General features: G+C 54.1%; 1 pseudogene; it reads right to left on the bottom strand.

Moving 5' to 3' along the window:
* Positions 1–1067: 1067 nt before the first annotated feature.
* On the bottom strand, positions 1068–1436 carry LOC119240006 (mitochondrial import inner membrane translocase subunit TIM14-like; annotated as a pseudogene).
* Between the last annotated feature and the right edge of the window lie 17049 nt (positions 1437–18485).

Raw genomic sequence — 18485 nt, 5'->3', positions numbered from 1 at the left:
CAGTGGAAAGCTTTCAGTACTGAGAGTTGGAAGCACAAGGGAATAAGTGCAGGGAGGGCTTGGGGCTCAGTCTGGAGGAGTGGTTACAACCAGGAAAAGCTTCTGGAAGAGGTGAGTTCATACCAGGTCTTGATGGCTGGTGAGGAGTTGGGATTTAAATAAGACAGGGATGGGACCTCCCAAGTAGCCTAGGGGTTATTGATCCCTTGTCAGGGAGGTAACCCATAAATGGCACAGCAGACCTCTCCTTTCTCTCCTGCTGCTCCCCTTAGCAGTGTATCTCAGTAAATCTGCCTATTCTGTTCCCCACTCTATCTCTGGTGAATACTCTCACCCCCAGTACCCTCTGGCCTACACCCCAGTTCTATGCAAAAAAAAAAATCCCACAACATTAAAAAAAGGGAAAAAATTCATTAAAAACAATAAATTTAAATAAGGCAGAGAGGGCTTCCCTGGTGGCACAAGGGGTTAAGACGCAGCTCTATGAAGCTATCAGCAGCCACTGCAGCATGAGTTTAATGCCCGGCCAGGGAGGTGACCCACATGGCACAGATGACCTCTCCTGTCTCGCCCACAGCTCCCCTCAGCAGTGTATTTCAGTAGATCTGCCTGTTCTGCTCCTTACTCTGTCTCTGGTGAATCCTTTCACTTCCTGCATCTCTGGCCTGCACCCCAGCTCTTGTATGCATAAATAAATAAATGTTAAAAAAAATAGGATAGAGAGATTTTGGAGGAGTTTTACTTTTTTTTTTAATGTTCACTGTGCCTTCAAGTAGGTACAAAATTTAATGAGTAATGAACAGTATTGTTATTCAAATCGCATTTGTTTATCCATTACTGAGTATTAATCTCCAAATTTTATGATTTACAAATAGCCTGATTTACATTTGCATCAGTTACTTACAATGATCTAAAGCCCTCATATAGGGCTCATTTGAACAAAAAAATCTTATCCAAAGGCTTTTAGTTTATGCTAAATCATTTTTAAGATTTATAGCTTTGAAGCATTTTATTAAAAAGTTGGTACTTATACATAAACTGCTAAAAACTTAAAATTCATCGTAACATTTACTTCATTTTTTGGCTTGACCTTCTAGTAAATCTTTAGCTTCATTGATTTTGGCTGCTATATAAGGAGATCCTCCCTTGTCTGGGTGATTTAAAAGCATAATTCATCGATGAGCATCTCTTATTTTTCCTTTATTGGCAGTAGGACTTACACCTAATATTAATGCTGCTTCCTGTTTTGTCATTTTTGGTTCAAATCCACCTCTGTAATAGCCACCACTGAAAGCAGATTTTGGTAGGCTTTGAAAAACTTGTTTTACTTGAGGCTCCATATGCTTCATGGCTTGCAAAACATAGCGGCCTGCAAATCCTGCAGCAGCAATGGTCAATCCAACTGCTACCATAGTACTGGCCATGGCTCCAGCTTAGCTCTCCTGCCTCCACCGAGAGCACGGCTCATCCCAGACCAGAGGCCACGGCCACCAGCCCCACGTCCCCGCCAAACACCCGCGCGGCCACCGCTGGCCGGCACCAGGAGTTTTACTTTTAAGCAGATTTAGTAAGGCATACTTTTTTTTTTTTTACACTGCAAAAGGACAGATTTATTAGGAAAAGAGAGTCACCTGCATAATCACAGGCAGTCAGAGAGCTAAGACATACTTTTCACAGAGTAAAGTCCAGCCTTTATACAGTTCTATACATTTGGACAAATACATACAGTTGCATAACTGCTGCCTGAATCACCATCTAGCAGAGTCCTTGGGAGGTTTAAAGCAAGAACAAGCAGTCACATGCCCCAGGCCATACACATAGCAAAGGGGACAAGGGGGAAGCAGAGGGCCAATGGGCACACCAGTGTGGTTGTCCAGGTGAGGACAACTTTGTTTTGGATTAGGACAGAGATCTGGGAGACAGGTGGCTATGACAGGTTTCAGGAAGTGGAGCCAACAGGTCTTAGATGTAAAACAAGTGTGGAGACCGATGACCCAAAGAGGAGGGTGGAGGAGGCATCTGAGGGACACCCAGAAGGCCATATTTGGAGAGAAGGTCATCAATACATGGTGACCAAGCAATGCCCAGGGAGGATAGCATTTAAGAAATATTTACAAAGAAGTAGAAGAAGGAAGAGGGACACCAGGAGAATGTGTCTTCAAGCCAAGGAAGAAGTGGGTAAAAGTGACAGATGTTGGGGCCTCCCTGGTGGCCCAAGGGGTAAGATGCAACCTATGAAGGTATCAGCTGCCACTGCAACACAAATTTGATCCCCGGCCAGGGAGCTACCCACATGGCACAACAGACCTCTCCTGACTGGCACGCTGCTCCCCTCAGCAGTGTATTTCAGTCAATCCACCTGTTCTGTTCCCCACTCTGTCATCCCCAATACCTCTGGCCTGTACCCCAGTTCTTGTATGCATAAATTTTTTTTAAAAAGTGACAGATGTTATAAAGAGGTCGAGGACAGTGACAACTGGGAAAAGTGGCCGGACTTGCAGATTTGGGGTCAGTGTTGTGATTAGGTAGCTGCTTGAGAAGCAATTGGAAGGGAAGGGAAAAGTGATAGCAATACCAGTGCAGTACCTTCCAATAGAAATACAGGGAGAATCACAAGTTCCAGCCACCTTGTACAATGTAATATTTTTTCATTACCTGCATTTAAAAAAGTAAAATGAAACAGGTGAAATGAATGGTAATAATATATTGGATGGATTTAACCCAATATACCCAAAATAGTATAATTTCAACATGTCATCAAGATGAAAATCAGGGCCTCCCCTGGTGGTACAGCGCTTGAGCGCGGGGCTGCAAAGCTGCCCGCAGCCTCTGCAGCACCAGTTCCGTCCCCGGCTACTGCGAGGGTCCCACATGGCATGACAGACCTCTCCCGCCGTGCCCGCTGCTCCCCTCAGCAATGTATTTCTTCAGTCTGTCTGTTCGGTTCCCCGCTCTGGCTCTGGTGAATTCTCTCACCCTCCCGTGCTTCTGACTGTACCCAGTGCTTGTAAAAATAAATAAATAAATAAATAAACAAACAAATAAATAAATAAATCTTTAAAAAAAAAAAGATGAAAATCATAAGTGACATTTGTCACATTCTTTTTAAAAAAAAAAGATTTATTTATTTATGCATACAAGAACTTGGGTATAGGCCAGAGGTGCAGGGGGAGGGGGTGGTGAGAGGATTCACCAGAGAAAGAGTGGGGAACAGAACAGGCAGACTGACTGAAATGCACTGCTAAGGGGAGCAGCGGACAAGATAGGAGAGGTCTGCTGCACCATGTGGGTAGCTCCCTGGCAGGCCAGGGATTGAACTCATGCTGCAGAAGCTGTGGATAGCTTCACAGTGCTGTGCTTAACCCCTTGAGCCTCCAGGGAGGCCCTGTCACATTCTTTATTATATTTAAAAAGATTTATTTATTTATTTATGCATACAAAAACCGGGGTACAGGCCAGAGGGGCAGTGGGTGAGAAGATTCGCCAGACAGAGCGGGGAACAGAACAGGCAGACTTGAGTGAAATACACTGCTGAGGGGAGCAGCGGGAGAGTCAGGAGAGGTCTGCTGCACCATGTGGGTGGCTCCCTGGCCAGCCAGGGATCGAACTTGTGTTGCAGAGGCTGAGGACAGCTTCATAGTGCTGTGCTTAACCCCTTGCTCCACCATCTGTCACACATTCTTTAAAAAAATATGTGGGGGTTAAAGTCTCAGCATGAGTTGGATCCCAACCTGGGAGCTGACCCACATGGTGCAGCAGACCTCTCCTGTTTCACCAGCTAATCCCCCTCAGCAGTGTATTTCAGTACATCTGCCTGTGCTGCTCCCCACTTTGTCTCTGGTGAATCCTCTCACCCCCTTCATTACACCTTAGTTCTTGTATGCATAAATAAAATAAATCGTTTTTTTTTTAAAGATTTATTTATTTTTATACAAGAGCTGGGGTACAGGCCAGAGGCGGGGGAGGGTGAGAGGATTCACCAGAGACAGAGCAGGGAGCAGAACAGGCAGACAACAGAAGTACACTGCTGAGGGGAGCAGTGGGCATGACAGGAGAGGTTTGTTGCGCCATGTGGGATTCTCCCCGGCTGGCCAGGATCGAACCCGCACTGCTGAGGCTGCGAACAGTTTCACAGCGTGGTGCTCAACCCGCTGTGCCGCTGGGGAGGCCCTAAAATAAATCTTTTTTTAAAATTAATTTATTTACTTATACAAGCACTGGGTACAGTCAGAAGCACGGGAGGGTGAGAGAATTCACCAGAGCCAGAGTGGGGAACAGAACAGGAAGACTGACGAAATACACTGCTGAGGGAGGGGAGTAGCGGGTGCGGCAGGAGAGGTCTGCGCGCCATGTGGGACCCTCACCGGCAGCTGGGGATCGAACCGGCACTGCGGTGGCTGCGGGCAGCTTTGCAGGCCAGTGCTCAACCGCTGTGCCACCGGGGAGGCCCCCTAAAATAAATCTTTTTAAAATAATTTAATACTTTTTTTTTTTTTTTTTTTTATAGAGGCATGTTTTTATTTATTTATTTGTTTGTTTGTTTTGTTTATACATGCACTGGGTACAGTCAGAAGCGCGGGAGGGTGAGAGAATTCACCAGAGCCAGAGCGGAGAGCAGAGCAGGCAGAAGGACCGAAGCACACTGCTGAGGGGAGCAGCGGGCGGCAGGAGAGGTCTGCGCGCCATGTGGGACCCTCCTCCAGTGGCCAGGGATCGAACCGTCGCTGCAGAGGCTGCGGGCAGCTTCGCAACCCAGCGCTCAACCGCTGCGCCACTGGGGAGACCCTAAAATAATTTAAAAATTAAAATAAAATAAAGAAAAATAAAAGACAATTTAAAAGTGCAGGTCTAGACAGGACCTGATTTTGTCACCTCACTCACCTCTCACTAATGCCAGCTCTGTCAAATCCTGTCTTTATTTTAAAATCTTGATATTTTGTTCCTCATGAAGTTTTCACATTAATTTTGATTTTTAAACACATTAGATATTTAACATACCTCACAAAAATGTGTACATGAATGTTTATAGAAGCACTTATTCCTATTAGCCAAAAAGTGGAAACCACCCAAATGTCCATCCATCAGTGAATCAATGAAAAAATGCAGTATATCCCTACCACAGTCTTTAGTGATAAAAAGGAACAAAAGAGCAGTACATGCTACAACATGAATGATCTTTGAAAAGTTAATGAAGTCAGTCACAAGTCACATGGGATTAGTCCATTCATACACAGTGACAGAGAACAGATTAGGGGTTAGTGGAGTGACTCCCCAATTGGTCCTGGGTTTCTTTTAGGGTGATGAAAAATCCTCTAAAATTAGTTGTTGATTTCACAACACTGAATATACTAAAAACATTGTATACTTTTAAGTAAATAGAGTAATTTTATCTCAATCTCAATAAACTGTTAGAAAAAATGTTTAATCTTGACTCTAAACTCTTCTCACCCTGGTCCTGGCTCTGCAGTCTCTTCCACACCAAGTTCAAGCACAGCAAAGGTAGAACAGGAGGCAAGCAGGAGTGGACAGGTGAGAGGAATGGTAAGCCAGGGAGACATGACCACATGTGTCCCCCACACCCGTTTTTCCTGTCAGAAGTCACAGGTTTCCCTGACTGGCAGGCTCGGGAGACAGAAGAATGTCAGTTCTTCTAGTTTCTCCAAAGCCTCATTCCGAGAACCCCAGCCTGCCTACCCTAGCAGAGAGCCTGACTCAATTTGTCCACTGTGCATATGTGACCTTTTGCAGTGTTCCAATGATTCAGGTGACTTAGAAGCCCCCTCCCTAGGTACTCCGGGCTGCCCATGGTGACTTTTCAAAAACATGGAGGAAGTAGGCTGAAGGCTTTGGGGCCCAGTCTGGCTCTAGGGGGCAGCCCAGCAGGGCCTTGGCCCCATAGCCCACCCTCCAGAGGGCCTAAGGGCTGGGAGTGGGGGGTGGAGAAATCTTCTCAAAGGCCCTTTGTGGGAGCGGCTGGGGGGTGGTGCTGGGGGACCCCGCCCTGTGTGACTCACCCTCATTGCTGGGCAGTGACTCACGCCCAGGCTCCCCTCCTGCCCGCCCACAGCAGGTGCTGCCAGATCCAACTTGGGCTGGGGGGCTCCCTGGCCATGTTCTGTTCATGCCACCCTACCCTGGGCCTGTGCATTTCCAGAGACACTGGCCCTGTCCTGTCCTCCTTTCCTTCCAGGGCTTCAAGCAGGGATACAATTTCCTGTCTCTCTCCCCTCCTGGGTGGGGGCAGACCTCTCCTACTGAGATGTGGCAGGCATGGTCTCACTATCAGTGCAAGGAATCTCAAACCACCCAAGAGGTAGAGGTAGGGTGTTCTTGCCTCCTCCTTTTAACAAATGGGGAAACTGAGGCTTTGTGAGATTATTATGGAGTTGTCCAAAGTCCAGAGTTGGGACATAACAAAACTGGTGGCCTGGGTTGTAACCGGGTAATAATCTCAGCTACTTCGGCACCAGGGTGTGTTACTGTAGCCTGCAATGCCGCTTTCATTTCACAGAGGAGTAAATTGAGTCCGTGAGGGCCTTAGTCACAGACAGGCTGGCCCGGGATTCGAACCAAGCCCGGCAGCCGGGGTCTGCTCTGATGTTTCCCCACGGTCCTCCAGAGCTCACTTGGGAGTTGGGACGCCCCCACCGCTGGGCCCCGCCAGCCGCCAGGGCCGGCTCGGTCCGGGCCGCCTGCCAGGCTGCCGGGCGCCATGCCCGTCAGCATCACGCCGCTGTGAGTCACAGCGCGCGCCGGCCCCGCCCCCCCAACAAACAGCGCGTTGCCCAGCAACCGCCTCTGTGGGCCATCCCCGTCTGCTCTGCGGGGCATGGGTTCGAGCCTCCAGCCGGATGGGAAAGGCCTCGGGCCCCCTCCACCCCTTGGCCGTGCCCTCTTCGGGACTTTATCCCGCCTGCTGTCCTGGGGGGCACGGAGATGAGGGCTGGAGAGGGCCCAGTGGAGATGGGAAGGACAGAGGTTGTCTCTCCCAAAGTCAACTCAATGGCAGGGTATTCTTTGAGAGGTGAGATGTACCCAGAGGGCTAGACTACAGCTGAGGGTGGAAGCCATTTTCCTGGAGGGATTTGAGTAGCCCTCTAGGAGAGGGGAGGTCAGGCGTTCTGTGATGGTGTGGGGGCTTTTAAAATTTCATCATCAGCCCTCCACCCCACACACACCAAAGGAGCTAACACTTGATTTGTATTATGTGTTCTAAGCTTCACTAAACATGTGTGTATCTACTCATTAATTTAACATTCACCATAGGCCCTCTGACATAATAACCCTTTCATTGGTATTATTCCCATTTTATAGATGGGAACATTGAGTCACGTGTGTCCTTTGCCAGAGGAGGCAGAGCACTGAGCTTCAACCAAGTATATGTTCCCACTTGGCGGTGGTCATATCTTTGGGAGTCTGAAGAGTGGGTATGACTGATAACCCAAGGGGGTTCCTTGGGCCTGTTGAGGTAGCTGAAGTCTATGCCTTCCAGCCTTTGCCAGGTTCCATCTTAGATTGACATGCTGTTTGAGGGCAGGGAAAGGATTCACCTCATTCTGGATACACAGCATCCTATAATAGTCCACCAGCAAGCTGCCCACCGACCCTAAGGGTGCTTGCTGCATGAAGAGCTGTCTAAGGGCCCAGACCTTGTGGGGAGGGAACCAGAGCACCATAGCTGTGTGGTACATGCACCCTTCCTGGTCTCTGTCAGAGAAGTGACCGGCTGCTTGGAAAGGGATTGCCTTTGCATTATTTAAGAAATGTTTGTTTTATTCAAAAGATTGAGTCAATCACTGAAATGGGTTAGTAAGTAGAAAACAGTATATAGGCTCCCTGGAGAGGCTAAAGTCAGAGGGTCTTGGTGGGAGGCAAGGAAAACTTCCTGGAGAAGGTGATGCCTTAAGATGTGAAGAATGCTCAGGAACCCACAGCTGCAGGTGAAAGATGGATTGGGAGAACTGGGACCTGACCAGCAGAGCCTTGTGACTGATAAGGACCATGGAGGACCTTTGTAATGGATGGTAGAGGAAAGATGTGATTGGATTTAATTGACTTTCTCTAGAGAATGGCTGGAAGGAGTAAGGCCAGAGATAGGAAGATCAGGGAGAAGTCTAATGGAGTGTTTTTAAGCCTGAGATGATGGTGGCTTAAGGACACAGTTGCCAGATTTAACAAAAATATAGGAAACCTAGTAAATTTGATTTAAATTTGAAATTCAGGTATCTAACAAATAATTTTTTGGGCGGGTAAGTATATCCCAAATATTTCATGGGACTTACTCATGTAAAAAAAAAAGTTTTCGTTGTTTATCTGAAAATCAAATTTACTGAGTGTTCTGTATTTTATTTGGCAATAGCACTTGAGGGTCACGCTTAGAGGCCCCTGGGGATGGGGGAAAGACATAGCAAACAATGATGGAGCAAATGTATTTTGAAATGGGTACTACTATCACCCCCATTTTACAGATAGGTAAATTGAGGCCCAGAGAGGTTTTGTAACTTGTTTATAAGGTTAGTAAGTGGGTGTCCCGGGATTGGAACATATTGGTTACATCCCACCAGCGGCTTAGAACCGGCTCCTTCACCGGATGGTTAGTGGACTCAGACACTACAGGATCCGCGATTCCTAGAGGCCCAGGTAAGGGCCTTCCTAATGCAGGAGACTCGCCAGACCCCTCTTCGTAGTCTGGGATCAGGGCCACCCCTTTGTGGCCCTCCTCCCAGGACACCAACGCTGTGGGAGGGACGTGGGGTGGCCTCAAGGAGGGGAACCCTCTCCCCGCCAGCGATTCGGCCTAGCCCTCCTCCAGGCAGGGAGGACACACAGTCTGCGCCCGCCAGCAGGGGGAGGGGGAGGGTTATTTTTACCTCCCTCCAGGCAGTCGGGGCGACAGGAAGTGAGCGCGCGGCCCGCCAGATGTGGGAAGCCTGGCAGCTGGGAGCAGCCACAGCTGGACTGGCAGCCGGCCGGGGACGAGGGAGGCGGGGTGTGCGGAGGGCAGATCCCAGGACCCAGGTCCCCCCTTTGTTCCCCGCCGCCCGGGCCTCCGCTCCCTAATGCTCCCCTCACCCCCATCCGTCCTCTCATTTCGTTCGTGGTCTCGCTGTCCCACATCTGTGCGCCAGTCCCCTCAGTGCTCACGAACGACCTCGGGCCCCGGGCAGGGAAGGAGACCCTGCTCCTTGCCCCGGCGACCACCAAGCCGCAACGGAGTGAAGGATGGGAGGGGGAGACGACCCGCCTGCCACCGCCATTGTTTATCCGTCGGCCGCCTCCTTGGAAACTTAACCCGCCCGCGGTAATTTTATTTGGGAACTTCGGCCAGTTGCCATAGCAACCCTCGGTGACGTCAGAGGGGCTGGGGCCCGAAATCCCCGGGAAAGGGCAGGCAGGATGGGATAATGAGGGAGACCCCCAGGAGAGGGGTGGGTTGCAGTCAGATGGAACACCTCTGGGGCACCCCCATTCTGGCCTTGTGCCAAGTGAGGGTGGCAGGCCAGGCCCTGATGTCATCTGGTCCTGGGGGGTGTGTGGGGGGGTGGTGAGTCAGTCCCCTGGAGGGGGCTGGTCAGACCTGGGGGCTATTCCTGTGGGATTCATCCCTCCAGTACCCCTGAGCAACACCTGGGCACTGCCCCAGGGATTTCAAACACTTGATTGGGGGTTCCCACAGATCCTTGGGGCCCCTCTGAACTGTTGTAGGTGGATAGGCAAGGTTTTATTTGGTGGTCTGGACACCAGTCTGGGCTAGTGAAATGGAAATTAGTGGCAGTGAATTGGGGCCGCATATAATGAATGTCCTTCTCCGTATGTGGGGAGTAGTTGGTGTCCTAGTGAGGGGGCAGGTGATGGGATCCCTGCTCAGTCCATAACACAGCCTGTCGCCAGAGCTAAGGGAGGCAGGGGCCCTGACAGGCAAGGAGGAGCACCGCCGCCAGCCAGGGGCTGGGCTGGGAGGGGCCACCCTAACCACAGTGACGTTGGACTTCCTCGGCAGGGCCTGTTTGATGTCTCTGTGTGCAGCGTTGCCATGGGGCCCGGCAGGCGGCTCTGCATGTGAGCTGGGGTGACCTACAGGGCGGCTGGGTCTGTCAGGGTCTCTTCACCCAGCTCTCATCCCAACTGAGTGTAGCTGGTGTGCACATGCTCTTCACCCTCTACCTTGCTCCAGCACTGTGTATCTCAAACTGTACATTTTCAGTCCCATTTTACAGCAAAGAAACTGAGGTTCAGAGAAGTATGATCACTTGGCCAAAGACATCTAGCTAGAAAGTTGGGGAGCAAGGATTTGAAACTAGTTCGTCTACTTTGTTACTCTCTCCATTCTGTCACACTGCTCTCCTTTCTGCTTCTCAAATCCTGTAGGCACATGCCTGCCTCAGGCCCTTTGCACTGGTGTTCCCTTCACTTGGAACTCTTCCTCCAAATGTCTACATAGGGCTCTTCCCTCACCGTCTTTAAGTCTTTACTCATATATCATCTCCTCCCCTCTCCAGAGTGGTCTTTTCTGACCTGGCCTCCAGTCCCTCACTCCTTGGTTCCTTTGTTCCCTTCCATTCTCCTTCTGAACATTCCACTCAACACATTACATGTCTCCATATCTATATATCTGTTGATTGTATGTTTTCCCCATAGCATGTCAGCTCCAAGCATGTATTTTTCTGGCTTGTTCTCTGCTGTGGCTCCTGTGCCCCCCTCCCGCTTCCCCATGCCCAGAACAGCTCACGGCACACAGCAGGCACTTGATGAATGTTTGAAGAATGAACAAATGGGGGTGTGTGTGTCCTGTGCCACTTGACCTGGCTTCACCCTTGCTCTGTCTCCCCCTCTCCTACAGCTCACAGCCCCCACCCCCATGACAAAGGATTGGTTGGCTAGTTTGGCACCCTCCAATCCCTGCTGGCTACTGTCCCCGGGTGACAGGACCAGGGCCTGTGGGGGTAAATGTCAGATAATCCAGAGGGAAGGCTGAGGGCATCAGGAGGACCTTCTAAACTTGAACTAGAGCTGGGATGGTCCCTGCCAGCCACTTGCAGGAGAATGGCTCATACAGGGTTGGGGGCCTTGGCACTGGTGGTATCTCCATAGACTAGTATAGAGGTGTTCACTCTAAATTTGTGTCTCATTAGCCTAATGATAGTGGGCGGAGGGGGGAGTATGATTAGGAGGCTTTGTTCTGGGGTGGAAAAGGGGCAGGCCAGGGTGGAAGGGGTATAGAGGAAACTGGCATGATGAAGCATTTGTTGTAATTTTGGTCACTTTCTACTCTGGAGTGACAAGCAGTGTGTGTGTGTGTGTGTGTGTGTGTGTGTGTGTGTGTGTGTGTTGCCACAGGGAGACCCTGGACCCTGCATATTCCATTCTCCAGTTTGTGGCTGTGGCTGCTCAGGAGGCCATGTGGTGAGTGCCCCACCTCCTTGCCCCTCCCTGAGTTGGGGAATTCTGTGCCACCCCAAATCCTCCCCCGGGGCCCCACAGGTATTTCTGCCCCAACCTGCCAGATCCTGCAGCCTGGGTTGGCCTGCCCCTTGGGGCCCACAGAGAAGAAAGACCCAGGAGCCCCCAGGTCTGGGCCCCATGAGGTGAGGTATCCTCCCTCTCCACCATCCTCTCCCCCACACACCCCCTCTCAATCCCAGAGACCCTAGGTAAGAGCCAGCTGACCTGAAGTGAGGAAATGGGGAGCCCTGGAGGAATTCTGTGGTGCAAGTGACCCAGTGGCATCCAACCTGCCCTTCTAGTCCTCAACATGGCATATTGCTGCCCCCACCCCCAGCATTATTCAAAGGGTAGGCTACTCTCTTACTGTCCTGGAGGTGGGTGGTGAAAAAATCTGAGCCCCAGTCCCAATTATATGACTTGGGGTGTTGGGGATGTTGGGGGTGTGTGAGAAAAATCTGTCCCCCACTGTAATGCCCACACAGGTCTAGGTGGGGTTCTCAGGGTCCCAGAATACAGCTGTGGCATAACAGTGGGAGGGGGTGGTCTGGGACCATTGGCCCCTGTCCTCTTGAAGAGGGCAAAGTGGTGGCCGGGCATGCCCAAGGAGGCTGGCTTGGCTGCAAAGGGTACACCGCCCCTCCTTTGCTGGGTTTTGTTCCCGGCCCCCCACCTGGGCACTCAGCCAAGCCCCAAGGCAGGGCCCCGTCCTGGGGAACAATGCCGCCGTGTTCCTCCCGGTGGAGGGGAGGTCGGGGAGGATGAGGTGGGACAGACACGGCACGGCACGCAGGGAAGGAGGGAGGGATCCAGCAAGGGCCTCTCTCCCTGGGGCTACTCTGGGAGCCGGGAGTTTCCCAGATGCCCTGGGTGGGTGGGGGGCGGGGATGCCGGGAAGTCTGAGCGGGAGGGAACCTGGATTCAGGGATCACCTGAACTGGACCACCGGGGTCACCAAGTATTCAATGGCAGCAGGAGAGGGTTGGGTGGGATAAAAGGAGGGACTTCCTGAGGCTGAATAAGGCTCTGCAAGGAGAGGAAGTGGGATTAGTGTTTAGGATTCCTGGAATACCCATGCCCGTGCCCTCCCAGTGGCAAAGTGTCTAGGGTTGGTACAGTGACCATGCCCCCCCCCCCATCTCTTTTCTCCTTGCCACAGCCTCCTGGATTTCCTTTTCCTGCGTAGGCGCAGGTTTAGGCCAAGAGGGGATCGGGGGTGCGTGTGATGAAGACTGGGATCCCAGCTCCCGCCCTACCCTCGCCCGGAGAGCCTTCGTTTAAAAACTGGAACTGGACCCGCAGTTCAGGTCCCCGAACTGAAAGTTGGGCCGGTAAGGGGCCCAAGCAGAGTCGGGACAAGGAGGGAGAAAGTTGGGCCTGAGTTGCGAATCGGACCGAGTTGGGGGGACCGGAGAGAGAAAGTGGGGGCGGACCGGCTCCGGGGGCACATGACGGTAGCGCCCGCCCCGCCCCGCGCCCGCCCCTGCCCGGCCCGAGGGGGCGGGGGGAGGAGACGGGAAGGTTTTAAAAGCGTTTCAGCCCCGCGGCGGGCCGGCCAGTGAGTGGGATGGAGCGCGGCCGCCGGCCGCCCCCCGTGTCTCCGCCCGCTGCCCGCCAGCGTCTCCGCCGCCCGGGCCCGGGGCGCGGCCGGAGCCCGGGGTGCCCGGCTCCCCTCCCCCGCGGGTGAGTCCAGGAGGGACCCAGGAGGGAGGCAGCGGCGCCGCGGCGGCGGCAACTTTTCCGCGCCGGACTCGTGGGCGGGGTGGGGGTGCGCTTGGCGGACCCCCCAACCCTTTGCTAGGGGAAGGGCGCCGCCCCGCCCCGGGCCGCGGGTGGTGGTGGGGGCCGCGGGGACGGTGGGTCTGGCGGCAGAGTCCTGGGGCGCCCCCTACGGAGCGGGGGACGGGTGACTCAGCCTCTACCCCTTCCCCCGCGTCTCGCTGGGACCCACCCAGCCGCTGCTCCCGTGGGAGCCTCTGGAGAGCTTGGTTAGGAGGGCGGGTCCCGACAGGACTGGGGCTGGTCGAGGTGGGCAGGGACTTGTGTCCTGGTTGGAGTAGAGGAGTGGATATGCGGGTGCCCTGGCCCCTGGGGTTGCCTTTGGTGGGGATGGAGCTGGGGAAGTGGGGGGGGGGGTGTCACCCAGAATGGATGGAGGGAAACTGATTCAAGTCCTTGACATGTCAACCTGCAAATGGGGGAAGGCCTCCCATTGAGGAGAATGGGTGGGTACTCAGCAGTGCAGCCTGGGCTTGGGGAACCCCTTTCTTCCTCCTATCCTGTCTCAGGAGAGAAGGGCTTATTCAAGGTTGCATAGGAAGGGGGCAAGCCTGAGAGATTTCTGGAGGCTTGATTCCCCAGCCCTGTGCATTTTGGGGTCCCATGCCCTTTGGTTGCAGGAGGATAAATCCAACCCCTCCACCTTAGCCCCAGACTGACCCCTGACCCCAGGGCTGGACTTGACTGCCACCAAACCCCTAGCTCTGTACCCATTCAACCAGGCCCAGACTCAGTGGCTTCTGAATGCTTTGGAGGTACACTTGGCTCCCATCACCTGCCCTCTCCCCAACCAGCTGTCCACCCATGATGGGTGGTGTATAAGGATGAGGCTGGGAGGTGTGGGACCTCTGGCATGAGGGGTGTCCTCTGGCAGCCCTGCCAGTGCCAGCCCAAGCTGGAGGGCTGTACCCGACAGGTGCCCAGGCTTAGAGGCGAGGTGATGTTGGACACACCCTGTCCGCTTGCCCACGCACAGTGCCCGGGGCCAGCTTGTGTGCGTGTGTTCACACGCTGCAGTCCTGGGAAGGCACGGGCCCTGGGGCCTCGTGCCAGCAATGTCTTGGCGCCCAGAGGGGCACCCATTGCTCATTGCCCTTGGAGGATGTCCTCCAGGAGCTCCTTCAAGACCCCAACTGGCAGGCCTTGTCTGTGGGCCTAGAAGGGACCCTAAAATAGCTGTCAGTCTGGCCTGGGGCTGGCACGTGGAGCACAGGCGTGACAGGGCGTTTCCAGGGGACTTGGGCTTGTCTGTGCTGGTTCTGTTCTTGGAGTCTCCGAAGACCCTTGCTCTCTAGAGAGAAACAGCAGAGACAGATGCTCCAGGGGTCCTCCCAGGGACCCCTTACCAACCGTTGCCTGTTTCCAGTGGAGGCCAGATGTTCTGTGCAGGCCACAACTGCAGGGCAGATCCCTGTTCTATCTGTAGCCCCAGGGTAACTGATTGTATGGGTATAATGGGGTAACCTGTTTGCCATAGGCTCAGGTGGCACATTGATATACATTCAGACCTTTTTCAGAGTTTGTCCTTCACCCTAGGAAGCTGGGTGGGGGACTCTGCTTACGGTGAATAATGCTGATCAGAACGTTGGGCGGTCTTAAGAAAACTTCCTGCTCCTCTCTGGGTTGGCTGACCAGCTTTTTCCCACTTTGGATGCATTTTATACCAGGGTCCTGCCTGGCTTCTCCTTAGACTTATTGCAGAAACGTGAGTCCAGCTCTGCACCCTCTGGGCCTCAGTTTCTCCATCTGCACATGGGCAGCAGTAGCTGCCCATGGGTAGCTAGTGGAGAGAAGCATGCTCCCTGCCCCTGTCACAGGCCCTCACCTTCAGATTCCTTTAGGGACACACTCTGGCCACCTTCCCTCCTGCCATCAGGTGTCCAGGGTGGACATGGAGGTGTGCCTGGGAAGGACCTGTTTGCAGAGCTGGTCACCCAGGAAGGGCATACTCAGAGGGCAGTGGGCGTGGGTGTGTGAGAATCCTTGGGCAGGGAAGGACGCCGCCATGCTGGGCACGGCTGAGTCATGCTTCAGCGGCGCCTTGCCCCAGGGTGCTGGAGCCGGCGCCAACCTGGGTGTGGTCACTGAGCTGTGGCCCTGGGCAGAGCGGGCCTGGGTGGTCTGGGACTGGGGGACCTGGGTGTTAAGGGACCTGACTTCTGAGATGCTTGAGCCCTTGGCCTTACCCTGGCATCATTGTCCAGGACGGTGGTCATTCACATCCTGAGAATAGGAACCAGAGGACCTGAGGCTTGGCTTGGGAATTATTAGGGTACAGGAAGGAGGAGGATGGGGCAGCCGGTGGCCTCCAAAAATCAGTCCAGGGCAGAGACCTGGACTTACTGAGAAGAATGCAGAGGTGGATATGGTCTAGGGTGTGCCCTTCACTTTAGGGCTCACAGTGGGGCGTTAGAGTGCCCGGGAATTCTGTGACTGGTCTGAGGGGATTAAGGTTTAAGGCAGGAGTTGGAGCATGTTGTGGCTGGGTGCAGTGGGGGCTGGGATGTGACTTGCATGGTTCCCCTATTTATAACAAATGATTCAGTCCTCCACTTACTCACCCCTTCCTGAGTCTCCCCTTCCTTCCCAGCCTGGGTGGGCAGTGGGGGCCCACCCACTTGCCAGTACCCTGCCTTCCTCCATCCCAGTGCCAGCCTCCTGGGATGGTTGTGGTGAAGGCATTGGGGTACAGGGTGGGTGGCTGGAGGTCAGGCAGCCCTTGGCTGAGTTGCCCAGGCTGATGGCTGGCTTGGCGGCCCAGGAGCCTCTGTGGAGAGTCTGGACGCATTAGGCAAAGCATTAGTGACAGGCGGGAGGGCAGGCGGCAGCGGCGGGCAGGGCGGGGCCTGCAGCCTTTGGTATTTTCCGATCCCAGCTGCTCTCTGAGGGTGGAAAGTATTTGGGGACCAGGCTTGGGGGCGGTGATGGTGGTGGCGCCCCCGGCGGAAGCTGCCCCTGATTCATTCTTAGAGCTTTGGGTTGGAGGGGGGGTGGCAGTATTCGTGCCCACATGTCTCATGCGTACACGCCCTGTCTGCAGAGCATATCCAGCATACATATATACATTGGTGTGTCTGGGGCCTGCTTGGCTTCTCCTGGCCCCCCTGGAGGCCCACCCTCCTCTCACTCTACCCGTGCCCTTCCCCCACACCTCCAGCTGCCAGGGGGTTGGCTCTCCTTGGACACCAGCTCCCCTGAGCTTGAGAGGCATGACATTGGTAACGAGGGCCCAGGCTCCTGGGCAGTGACCCCTCCACGAGGGACCCAGGCCTTTTGTGCCTGTAGGGACGGGGAGTGGCCTTGGCCCTGGCCCGGGGCTCTGTGCAGGGGAAACCCCACAGGAAACAAGCCTGGCCAAATGGCCGCCCTTCCCGTTCTAGTCCCTGGGACACGAATGTGCTGTCTCACTTCCGGAGGCGGCCCAGAGAGGCTGGCTGCTCTGCAGGGCCTCATCTGCTCCCGGTTGGTGCCCCCAGACCCTGGAGGGACAGGGCTGGACTAGGGCCCAGTGGAACAGTTAGTGGACAGTGTGTGTGGGGAAAATGCAGGACATTTTTCTCTGTCTTCCTGGAGTGTAGGTGCCACTAAATCTGAGTGCTGGGGTCCTCATTTCTACCATCTTTCCTGCAACTGGCTGGTAAATGATAATAGCATAGCCCTGTCCTAATTATCCTTTCACTCAAGGGAGAGAGCCTTTCCAGAACATCTCTGCTTGGCACATGGGGAAACAAAGGCCTGGAGAGGTTGCGTGTCTTTCCCATGTCACCCAGCAAGGAAGCTTCTGCCAGGTTGGCTCCAGAGTTGGGATCTTCCACCTGCAGGGCTCTCGTCGTAACGGAGATTTCTGTTTACTGAACACAGAGCTGGTTTCATGGGTGTGTTGACCCGGCAGTTTCACGGAGCCCCCCTCCTCTCTTGAGGACCTGGTGCTTGGTTAAATATTCTGCTGTTGATACCTTGAAATTCTTAGTTTGTGAACAGGGGGCCTCATTTTCATTTTGCATCAAGCCCCACAAATTCTGCCTGTGGTATTGGTACTGGGCACTTGACAAGGGACACTGTGGTGAAACTTACCTGCGCTACTTGGCACGGACCGTTGGATCCATTTTACAGATGGGGAAACTGAGGTTTGGAGGACATTTGGGAAACTGTGAGCTGGTATTTACACCAAAAGCCTGGGTCCAGAGCTCAGGGAGCCTGCATGCCTGTGGGGAGCACTGGGAGCCCGCTGCTGGCATCCGCTCTGGTGGGGCTGGAGCTGAGACCTGGCCTCTGACGAGACGGGCCATGGGGGGAGGTCCTGGTGGTTTCCTCCTGCCCTTCAGGCTTCTAGGAAGTGGCGCCAGCTGGGGTGAGATCACTTCCTCACCCGCCTGCCCGCCACCCCCTCAGCTTCCTCTCCCCATGGCCCCATTTAGCCTGCCCAGGGCTTAGTCGTTGTAGGGGGGCGGGTAGGTAAAGTAGGGAGGTAGGGGAGGGTGGGTAGGGGCTGGGAAAAGTAGCAGGGGTGGAGGAAACCTAGTTCTGGGAGTTCCTGTAGCCTTCCTGGCCTAAAGGGACCAGCCAGGCATTTGTGCCTTTCCATGCCTGGGAGTCAGGGTATGGCTGGGGAAGGGCTCTCAAGCTTGGTGACCAGTTCTGTTTTCAAACATGGAGACAAGACTTTCCTGCAAGGTCTCAGAGGGTGGCAGCAGGCAGAAACTGGAAGACAGATGTCCTCAAATCTCATTACCTCCTTTGCTTTCTCCCTCCTAGGTGACAGCCGCTGGCCCCTCCCGGTGTCCCCCCCACCCCTGTGCCATGGCCGGCTGGGGTTCCTGGGGATGGGATTTGCTGCCTGTCACAAATCACATTGCCAGGGATTACCAACCGACCCTGAGCCCTGCCTCTGGGGCCACCACTGCTGCCACCACCACTGCCAAGGACCTACCTGGGGATGGCATGGCAGAGGTCCCCCACCGCCTGCATCTGGCCTGGGGAGCAGGGCTTAGCTGCTTGTGAGCAGGGTCTACACCAAGTCATGTTCACAGTGGCTAAGTTCCGCCCCCGGGGCCCCCACCTCCTCCTGCCCTGCCTCCTCTCCCACCGCTGCCCGGGTCTCCCCGGGCTCTGCCTCCTGTGCCTACTGAGCTGAAACACAGTTGATTTGTGCAGACTGGCTCAGTTCAGCAGGAACAGGAGTCGAGCCCCCTCGGAGCCTGTGGCCCCTGCCCCCTGGGTGGGCTGATGCCTGGGGGAGGAGATGAGGACCCAGACCCAGGCCT

Source organism: Talpa occidentalis, unplaced genomic scaffold (genome assembly GCF_014898055.3).
Source record: "Talpa occidentalis isolate TD23 unplaced genomic scaffold, MPIMG_talOcc4v2.1 talOcc4.12, whole genome shotgun sequence".
Lineage (NCBI taxonomy): Eukaryota > Metazoa > Chordata > Mammalia > Eulipotyphla > Talpidae > Talpa > Talpa occidentalis.
The sequence above is the reverse complement of the archived record's forward strand: the minus strand, read 5'-3'. Positions and strand labels throughout refer to the sequence as shown.